The sequence below is a fragment of the Delphinapterus leucas genome, chromosome 1, assembly GCF_059928025.1.
Source record: "Delphinapterus leucas isolate spDelLeu-1000000601 "Yukka" chromosome 1, BTC_Dleu_Yukka2, whole genome shotgun sequence".
Classification (NCBI taxonomy): domain Eukaryota; kingdom Metazoa; phylum Chordata; class Mammalia; order Artiodactyla; family Monodontidae; genus Delphinapterus; species Delphinapterus leucas.
Window position 1 is genome coordinate 170,485,616 of NC_143129.1, and position 9,325 is coordinate 170,494,940.

Here is a 9,325-nt window from a genome sequence, read left to right on the forward strand (position 1 = left end):
GCCTGTGGCCTCCCACTCCCCTCTCTGGGGAGAAGCTCCAGTATCGCTGGGATTGGGGGGGCCTTGGTGGGGTTCTCTGTGAAGCCTAGGCTCCCTCTTACGTGGTCTCACAGCTCTCTGTACTTCATGGCAGCGGCTAATAATTATTTGCATGATCTCAATGGATCCCCAGAACAACCCTATGACATTATCATGACCATTTCACAGGCAAGAAACGAGGCAAGTGAGACAGGTTAAGGTATTTGCCCAAAGTGACATAACTGGCTATGTGTGGAGTCAGGAATCTAACCCGAACTTTTTTTTTTTTCGGTACGCGGGCCTCTCACTGCCGCGGCCTCCCCCGCTGCAGAGCACAGGCTTTGGACACGCAGGCCCAGCAGCCATGGTTCATGGGCCCAGCCGCTCCGCGGCACGCGGGATCCTCCCGGACCGGGGCACGAACCCGCGCCCCCTGCATCTGCAGGCGAACCCCCAACCACTGCGCCACCAGGGAAGCCCTAACCCGAACTTTTAACCCCCATGCTATGCTGCAGCTCCTCATGTTTCACAAATGAATTCATTATCATGCAATTATTTATCTCAAGTGTGTCTCTCTAGTTAAAAGGAAGCGTCCCCCAGAGCAGGAGCCGTGCCTGTCACATCACTGGATCTCCAGCACTGAGCCTGGCACATGGTGGGAGGTTGATATGTGCTGAATTATGAGTGGGTGGTGACTCCTCTGGGCACCTGCTTTGTTCTTGTCCTGTGTAGACCCCGTGGGGAGTCAATCCGATTTTCTAGAAGCAAAGACTGGCTCTGTCCTGGCTTTGCAGACTGGCCTTGGAGGTGCCCAATCCTAAACACCATCTTCCTAGATCCAAAGGCGCCAACTGGTGGCCTGCAGCCAGAGCCAGTCAGCAGGCGTGTTGTCTTCACTCCATGCTGTGCTTTAAATTTTTGAACCAGTTGACAATTAATTACACTTGGAAATATGATTTCAGGCTTATCTTGAAAAACCAGATCTGGCCACCCTGGGCTCACAGTCCCACGGAGCAAGCTCTGGGCAGCTGCTGCCCCCTTGAGGTGGGATGTGTGCTCTCTAGCTCTCCATTCCTCTGACCCACCCACTTCTGTCCTTAAGGACCGCAGCCCCAGGTATAAATACAGGCCTAGAGTCTGCAGTTCCTGACATGGATGACAGCCACTTCATCAGTCAGCTACACATTTTTTTTAGGTCAAAGTCCAATCAGTACAAAAGGGTATATAAAAGTGCCACTCCTTCCCAACGTCCCCCAGCTCCCCTCCTGGAGGTCCCCGAGTCTCCTTCCACAGACATGCTGCACCACCATGACCACAGTCACCAAACACTCGAGGGCACCTCTTATGGGCCAGACACCAGCTGGGCATCAGAGTCACATGGCACTTTTTCAAAATACAGAGATTCAGGACCCTCATCAGACCTCTGGAGGTAGACTCTAAAATTGGAGCCCGGGTGTCTAGATCTCTCAAAAGCCCACAGTATTTTCTGTTGCTCAGCCAAGCAGAGACCGCTGTACTCAGGTACAACATCCCAAACGTGGGCCGCTCTCTGGAGTACCCCACAGTCTGGTGGAGATGGGCCCGGAGCCCCAGTCATCAGCGCAGCTGCTCGGAGCTGTACAGATAATACCCTGCGCGAGAGCGCCCAGCCAACGCCTGAAATCTGGCCAGACCCGCAAACCAAGGCCTACCATACCCCAGAAGAGTAGGCACCACTTTCAAATTTTCCACGTCAGCCATTCAATGAGAATACAGGGAGAAGTGTGCAGTGGGGGCTGGGGGCGCCTCAGTTCCACTGTGGGCCTAGGATGACTTCCTGTAGGAGGTGATGCTTGGGCCAAGTTTGCTATAGGGGTTAGATCACAAAGAAGATCACAGTTCTACCCTGTACTTCTCTCTCTCCCAGTTCACCCCACTCCATCCCCTACCTCACAATTCCCTATACTTATCAGGGGCCACAAACAGGGACACATTATTAATAATGCACATCAAGAAGACTCTGGGAGAGAGACTAGGGTGGAAGAAGGGGTCCAGACATAATTCAGATCAGTGTGCCTGGCCTGGGGCTGCTTGGGGTGACTGGCTTGGTATCCAGAGGTACCTGCTTGGGGAGCAGAAACCTTGTTCCTTCTGGAAGGTCTCCTGAGAGGCTCTACAAAGCCAGAGTCCACCTCTCAGCAGCCTGAATCAGTACTATCAAAGAGCAGTCCTGGGGCTTCCCTGGTGGCGCGGTGGTTGAGAGTCCGCCTGCCGATGCAGGGGACGCGGGTTCATGCCCCCCGTCCGGGAGGATCCCGCATGCCGCGGAGCAGCTGGGCCCGTGAGCCATGGCCGCTGAGCCGCAACGGGAGAGGCCGCAGCAGTGAGAGGCCCACAAAAAAAAAAAAAAAAAAAAAAAAAGAGCAGTCCTGGGACCGTTGTCAGTCCACAAAATGTTACTGGTCTGCAATGAGATAAGTACAGAAATGGAAAGTAAGCATATAGAAACTCTCATAACAATCTTGCAAGGTCTGTTGAAGACTATTAAAGTTGAGGCTGGCATTTTGCATCTTTTTTTTTCATTTCATCAAAAATTTTTTATTGTAAAATATACATAGCATAGAATGTACTGTAGTAACCATTTCTAAGTGCGCGATGCAGTGGCATTAAGAACATTCATAATGTGTAACCGTTACCACTATCTAGTGTATTTAATTTTACAAAAGTCTAAGTTCTTAGCAGATTAAAAACCAAATTTTTGTTTTTTAGTTTGAGAAGCACTGACCTAAATCTTGACCTGTGGGCTCCCCAAAGCCTTGAAGATTTGGGGGGAAATATGCTCCTGATTGAAGGGCTTGATTCATTGTTTTAGTTTCATTTCCCCAAACTGCTGAGCTGAGATTTGCCCCAGAGAGTTGGGGGTGCTGAGGCCCAGGCTCCCTGGGCTAGAGGCATGGACGGATGGGCACCACCCTGGAAGGGAGGGGAAGAGGCATCGTGCTGCCCGGGGCTGGGGCAGGACGAGGGGCTCTCCCTGGGCAGGGCTGCCCTGTGCTCCTGGGGCAAGAAGCCCGCATGACAGGCTGTGGGGGTATCTGGCAGGCCTTCCTCCTGACTCAGCTGGGGGAGGCTTTTGTTTAGAATTCTAAGAATGTCAGCTCCAGCTGGAAGGGCCCTCAGTGACCAGTGTCTACTCTTCTTGTTTAGAGGAAGAGCCTGAGGCCAGAGAGAAAGGATTGCCCAAGGTTACAGCCAGTTAGTGTTGGTCCCAAATCCAGGCCTTTCAATTCCCAGGCAGAAGCGGGGCAGGGCTTTTTGGAGTCACACAGACTGAGGTTGAAGTTCTGTTAGCTCTTCAGGGACGTTGGGCATCTGTGCCCTCACCTGTGAAATGGGGATAATCCCTCTCAGGCTGGATGAGTATTGAGTCTGTGCTGGGTTTAAGGAGGTGCCTCCTAGCACAGGGCATGGGCAGGACAAGTCGGTCCCCTGCCCCTCCCTGCCCCTCCCTGTCCCTTCCTGCCCAGTGATCCTCTTCTCAGTCTGCTGTGCTCTGAGGGATCACTGTGGCTGAGGGGACAGGAAGGCAGACCCTCTCCCTCTGGACTGCGGAGAACAGGAAACGTAAGCCAGGGCACCGGCCCGTCTTTGCAGCTCCCTCCCCAGCTGGCCATCATCCCTCCACACTTGGCTCCTCTGCCAGCCCTCTGAGCATCTCAGAGACATTTTTGTCCTTTCTGGGACTCAGAACCTTTGTAAAATGAGGGTGTTGAACCAGAAGAACTCAAGTCCATTTTGGGGAGTGGGTGCTAAAGTTTGGATGCTTTACCTTTCTGTATCTTTTGTGGGAGAGTCAAACTTCCAGCGGGTCAGACTGGGCTGCCCCTGGGTTACCAGCCACCTACCTGCCTCTCTCCGTCGCTGCCTCTTTGCACTTTCTGACTCTCTGCTGTCTCCCTTTCCTCCTCCTTTTATGGCTAAGGCGTTTTGAGCACTTACTATTTGCCACACACCATATAAGTGTTTTACATATTCCATCTTAATGGATCCTTAAAACTTTCTTGTGAATTAAATATTATTCTTATTCCATGAGAGGAAACTGAGGTTCAGAGAGGTTACAGTACTGACCCCATAGCTTGTCAGTGGCCAAGCCAGCAGGGGGCGCTCTGAACATTATTCCCCAGATGGTCGGAATAGAGCAGACTCCATGTGGTGCCTGCCTGTGCTCACCTCCTCCCTCCTGTTTTCCCCAAATGGGCTCTCACTTCCACCCCAGAGGCACTCTGCCTGGCAGGATCACTTGGGCAGTGAGGGAGGAGGGTTTGGATGTCGGTGGAAAGTTGGTCACTTTTTGGTTTCAGTTTCTGACTTATATCTCAGGTATCACGTTCCCTGCCCCCAATCTCCTTCCTCTCCTTTCTATTTAGATGTCCAAGAGCCGGAAGTTTCCTTAAGGGAACACCCAAAACAAGCCTCTCCACTCATTCATTTATTCACTGAATAAATACTGAATCCTCCTACCTGTCCGGCACAGTTTTAGACCCTGGGGATATGGCTGTGCACAAGGCAGACGTGGTCTCTGCCCTCATGAGCTTACATCCTGGTGGAGGAGAAAGACAGTAGAAAAGCTTATGAGGAGTGCATGGAGAACACGAAAGGGGTGATGTGTTGCAATAATAGGCAGTGACCATGGCAGGGAGTGAGGGGTCTCCACAGATAGATGGGCAGGGGGCAGTGTGTTCCCGGAAGAGGAAAGAGCTAGTGCAAAGACCCAAAGGCAGGAGCCAGCAGGTGTGAGGAAGGGGCACATACAAGGCCTGCTTAGCTGGATGAGGAGGTCTGGGGCAAGGGAATCTGTTAGGGCCCAGCCATGCAGGCCTGTGGGCCAGGCGGGGTTGTGTTATATTCTGTGTGATATGAAGCCTCTAGGGGCTCTAGGGAGTGATGTGATGGGGTTACGTTTTAAGGGATCCTTCAGCCACTGTGAGGAGGATGGATGTAAAGTGAGCAGGAGTGCAGGAGGGAGAGATGAGGGTAGTTTGGACTAAGGTGGGGTCAACAGGCTGGAGAGACAGGGTCGGATTCAGGATCTATGTCACAGTGGAGCCAACAGGATGCTGATGGGCCGGCTGTGGGCTGTGTGGTGAGGGCTGACCCCTGGGTTTTTCACATGGGCGACTGAGTGGAGGGGTCATCTACTCCTATGAAGAAGTCTGGGGACGGAACAGATGTGGCGACTGCAGGCTGGGGAGAAGCAATGACTCCATTTAGCCATCATGGCAGACGTTGCTGGCTGCCCTCCCCATATCAACTCTCTCCTTCCTTGTAACAGAAGCCTGACAGGCTTTTCTTTAAGTATTGACCATTTGCCCTTTTCCCATCCTCCTCCTTCCTTCCTGGAATGGAGCCATGATACTAGAGGTACAGCATCCACCTTGTGACCATGAGGATAAAAGCCACATGATAAGATGGCTGGAGCAGGAAGGTAGATGGAGCCTGAGTCCTTGGTTATACCAGTGAGCTGACATACCTGGACTGCCTGCCACCAAGTTCCTGTTATGGGGAGCAAGTTTCTCCTTTTACTTCTTTAAGCCACCATTTTGTGGCTTTTCATTGTATGCTGCTGAATGCAATTATAGCTAATGGAATCATGCTGAGTTTGAGATTTGGGGGGGGGGAGCCAGAATTCAGTCATTCATTCAAGAAATGTTTATTGAGGACCTATTATGTACCAGACACCCTTCTAGGTGCTGAGAATTCAGCAGTGAATAAAACAGGCAAAAATACGTGCCCTCAAGGAGTTTACACTCTGGTGTAATCTGGAAGCCAGACCTGAGTTCTGGGCTGTACATTCTCATTTGATCCAAAGGTAGTAAGGTTTGAAGTACAGACAGGTGACGGGGCTAGAGTGTGGCACATCTGTTCTCACAACCTTCCTCACCCACCCACTATGTTCGTAAATCAAAATGGCCAACGTATTTCTCTAGTGTTTTCTATGAGCCGAACACGGGGCTGCATTCTCTATGAGGCAGGTGTTTTATTATCACCCCCATCTTGCAGGAAGTTCAAGAAATCAGCCCCCTGGGACTTCCCTGGTGGCGCAGTGGTTAAGAATCCGCCTGCCAACGCAGGGCACATGGGTTCTATCCCTGGCCCGGGAAGATCCCACACGCCGTGGAGCATCTAAGCCCGTGCGCCACAACTACTGAAGCCCGCAAGCACGAGAGAAGCCTGCGCAACGAGAAGCCACCTCAGTGAGAAGCCCGTGTACCGCACTGAAGAGTAGCCCCCGCTCCCGGCAACTTGAGAAAGCCCGCGCGCAGCAACGAAGACCCAACACAGCCAAAAATAAATTTAAAAAAAAGAAAGCAGCCCCAGTCACACAGCTGATAAGCGGCTGTGCTGGGATTTGAACCCAGGACTTTCTGACTTCAGAAACTCCACTGTACTCACAGCCCCCCTGGGCAACCTCGTGGCCCCTTTTCCCTACACCGCTTTTGGTCATTGTTTGACAAACCATTTCCTGATTTCCCCTTTCTCCTTGCTTTGGGCGGGGACTGTGTCTCTTTTTCGTCTGTCTAGTCCGGGCACCCTTCATTCATTCGTCCCATTTTTCAAGAGGATTTCTTTGCAGTGAGTGCTAGGAATGCAAGACAAGTCACAGAACAACACACTCAGCCCAGGAGGAGGACAGGCAATTAATAGGAGTCAGTGTACTGGGTGTTGGTATCAGAAGAGTCAACAGAAGCACAGAAAAGGACAATCAACTCAGATCGAAATAGTGGCGACCAGTCAGGGAGGACTTCTTGGAGGAGTTCACACCTGAGCTGGGTCCCAGAGGAGAAGCAGGAGTTGAGCAGGTGAAAAAAAACAGCGGTGGGTGTTTCAGACAAAGGGAGCATTACGTGGAGGGCTGAGAGAGGCGAGGTGGCAACACGTGGGGGTGACTGGACTGTGGATGGAGGGGCAGTAGGGAGGCACGAGGCTGGGAGACCACGCAAGGCGTTGTCAGCCAGGACAAGGAGTTTGGACTTGATTTGGACTTGATTTGGTAGCCACTGGGGAGCCACCGATGGGTGGTGAGCAGGGTGGGTCCAGGTCAGATTTTTCTGGGCAACCCATAAACACTTGTTGCTGAAATGAACCCGTGGAAGAAGGAATGATAACTATGGGGCTCCGTGCAGGGAGGGGACGGTTGAATGAGCTAACAGTGGAAGGATAAGTCAGGCAGCCACCTGGATGCTGGACACCACTTCTGTCACCTCCTCCTCCATGACTCCCATGACTGGACCAGCACCATCACTGTCTGGGATCTTTACGGGAGCCTCCACACTAGCCCCCCCACCAAATGCTGCCCCGGTCCCTCTACAGTGTGTTCTCGAAGGCAGCCCCATGACCCTCTGGAGTCAAGTTCTCCACCCCAGCGCTCTGCCCGAGGCCTTTGCTACCTCGGCTACATCGACATGGAAGCAGCAACCGCCACGCTCATGCAGCCCTTCACCCTCAACGACTCTGGCATGTGCAAAGCTGGCTTTAGCGGGCATGATGCCCCCAGAGTGTTCCATGGGACAGGACAGATATGTGAGTGATGAACTCAGAACAAGAACGGCGCCCTGACCCTGAAGGGCCCCCCCTTGACCTGGGCTGACACGGAGGAAGACCCGGCATCACGCCCTGTCCCACGGCTTCACGTTGCCCCGAGGAATACCCTGTTCCCTTCACCAAAGCTTCACCAAACTCTAAGACCAAGAGAGAGGATGACCCAGGTGGGGTGTGAGACGTCCAGTCCCCCCTGCCCCCCGCCCCACGTGTGCTGCTGCCCAGCCTCTGTTCATGCCACCGGGATGGTTGTGGACTCGGGAGCAGTGCCACCTACACGGTGCCCAATAGTGAGGGCTAGCCCTGCCCCCCACCAGCATCTGGGCTTGACCAACAGTGACTTGAGAGACGACCTCACAGAGATCCTGACAGAAAGAGGTTATGGCTTCACTACCACAGCTGGGAGGGAACTGGTGCTTGATGTTGCGGGGACGCAGTGCTACGTCACCCTGGACCTGGAGCAGGAGACGGCCCTGCTGTGTCCTCCTCCTCCTTCACCTAGAAGGGCCATGAGCTTCTGATGGCCAGGAGGTCGCCCCTGGCAAAGTGAGGTCCTGATGCCTGGCAGGAAACTCTCTGATCCCATCACCTTCTTCTCTTCCCCTGCTGTCCTCAGCAGGCCAGCCAAGACCCTGCTTCAGGGCTTTTGTACAGCAGTCCCCCCTTACCCGTGGGGGACACGTTTCAAAACCCCCGGTGGATGCCTGAAGCCACAGATAGTACAGAGCCCTATCTACATATGTGATGTCTTTCCCTTTATCCTGTGTACACATACATAACTATGATAAAGTTTAATTTATAAGTTAGGCACAGTAAGAGATTAACAACAATAATAAAATACAACAATTATAACAATATACTGTAATAAGTTATGTGAATGTGGTCTCTCTGTGGCTCTCTCTCAAAATTTCTTATTGTACAAATTTAATGTCTTTTCCATCTTAACTAAGCATTCACTGTGCACAGTGGCCGTAACTTCTGTAATTTGAAGCGTGACGGCAAAACTAGCTCGAATTTCTTTACCTTCTTGACAATTTCATGGATAGACGATTCAGTCAACCTCAGCGTAGAATGTTTTTTCTTTCCTTGTTAAGTCCACAACTTTCACCCTTTCACTTAAAGAAAAACTTTTCTCTTTGGCGCATCCGAATTGCCAGCATCACTGCTCTTGTGCTTTGGGGCCATTATTTAGTAAAATAACAGTTGCTTGAACACAAACACTGCGACTCCTGACAGGCGTCCTGATAACCCAGCTGGTTACTGAGTGAGTAGCGGGTGGGATGCACTGGACAAAGGGATAATTCTCGGCCTGGGCAGGACGGAGCTGGACCACACGAAATTTCATCACGTGACTCCGAATTGTTTACTTCTGTAAATTTCCCATTAATATTTTCTGGCTGTGGTTGTGGTGGGTAACTGAAACTGAGATAAGGGAAACCGCGGATAACCGGAAACTATAGTACTTGCTGTTCCCCTGATAATCACACAAATGTCACCTTATTCACAGCAAGGCCTTCTTTGGTCGCCCTCCCGACCCTGCCCCCAGCATCACAGCCTTTTCCTTACCCTGCCTCGTTGTATTCACAGTATCTGTGTATATTCTCTTTCCCCCATTAGGAGACAGGTGTCTGTCCAGTTCTGAGTCTGTCCTGTCCTGAGTCCCTGGCACCTGGAATAGGGCCCAGCACAGAGTAGGTGAGGTGCTCCATAACTACTTGTTGAAGGAAGA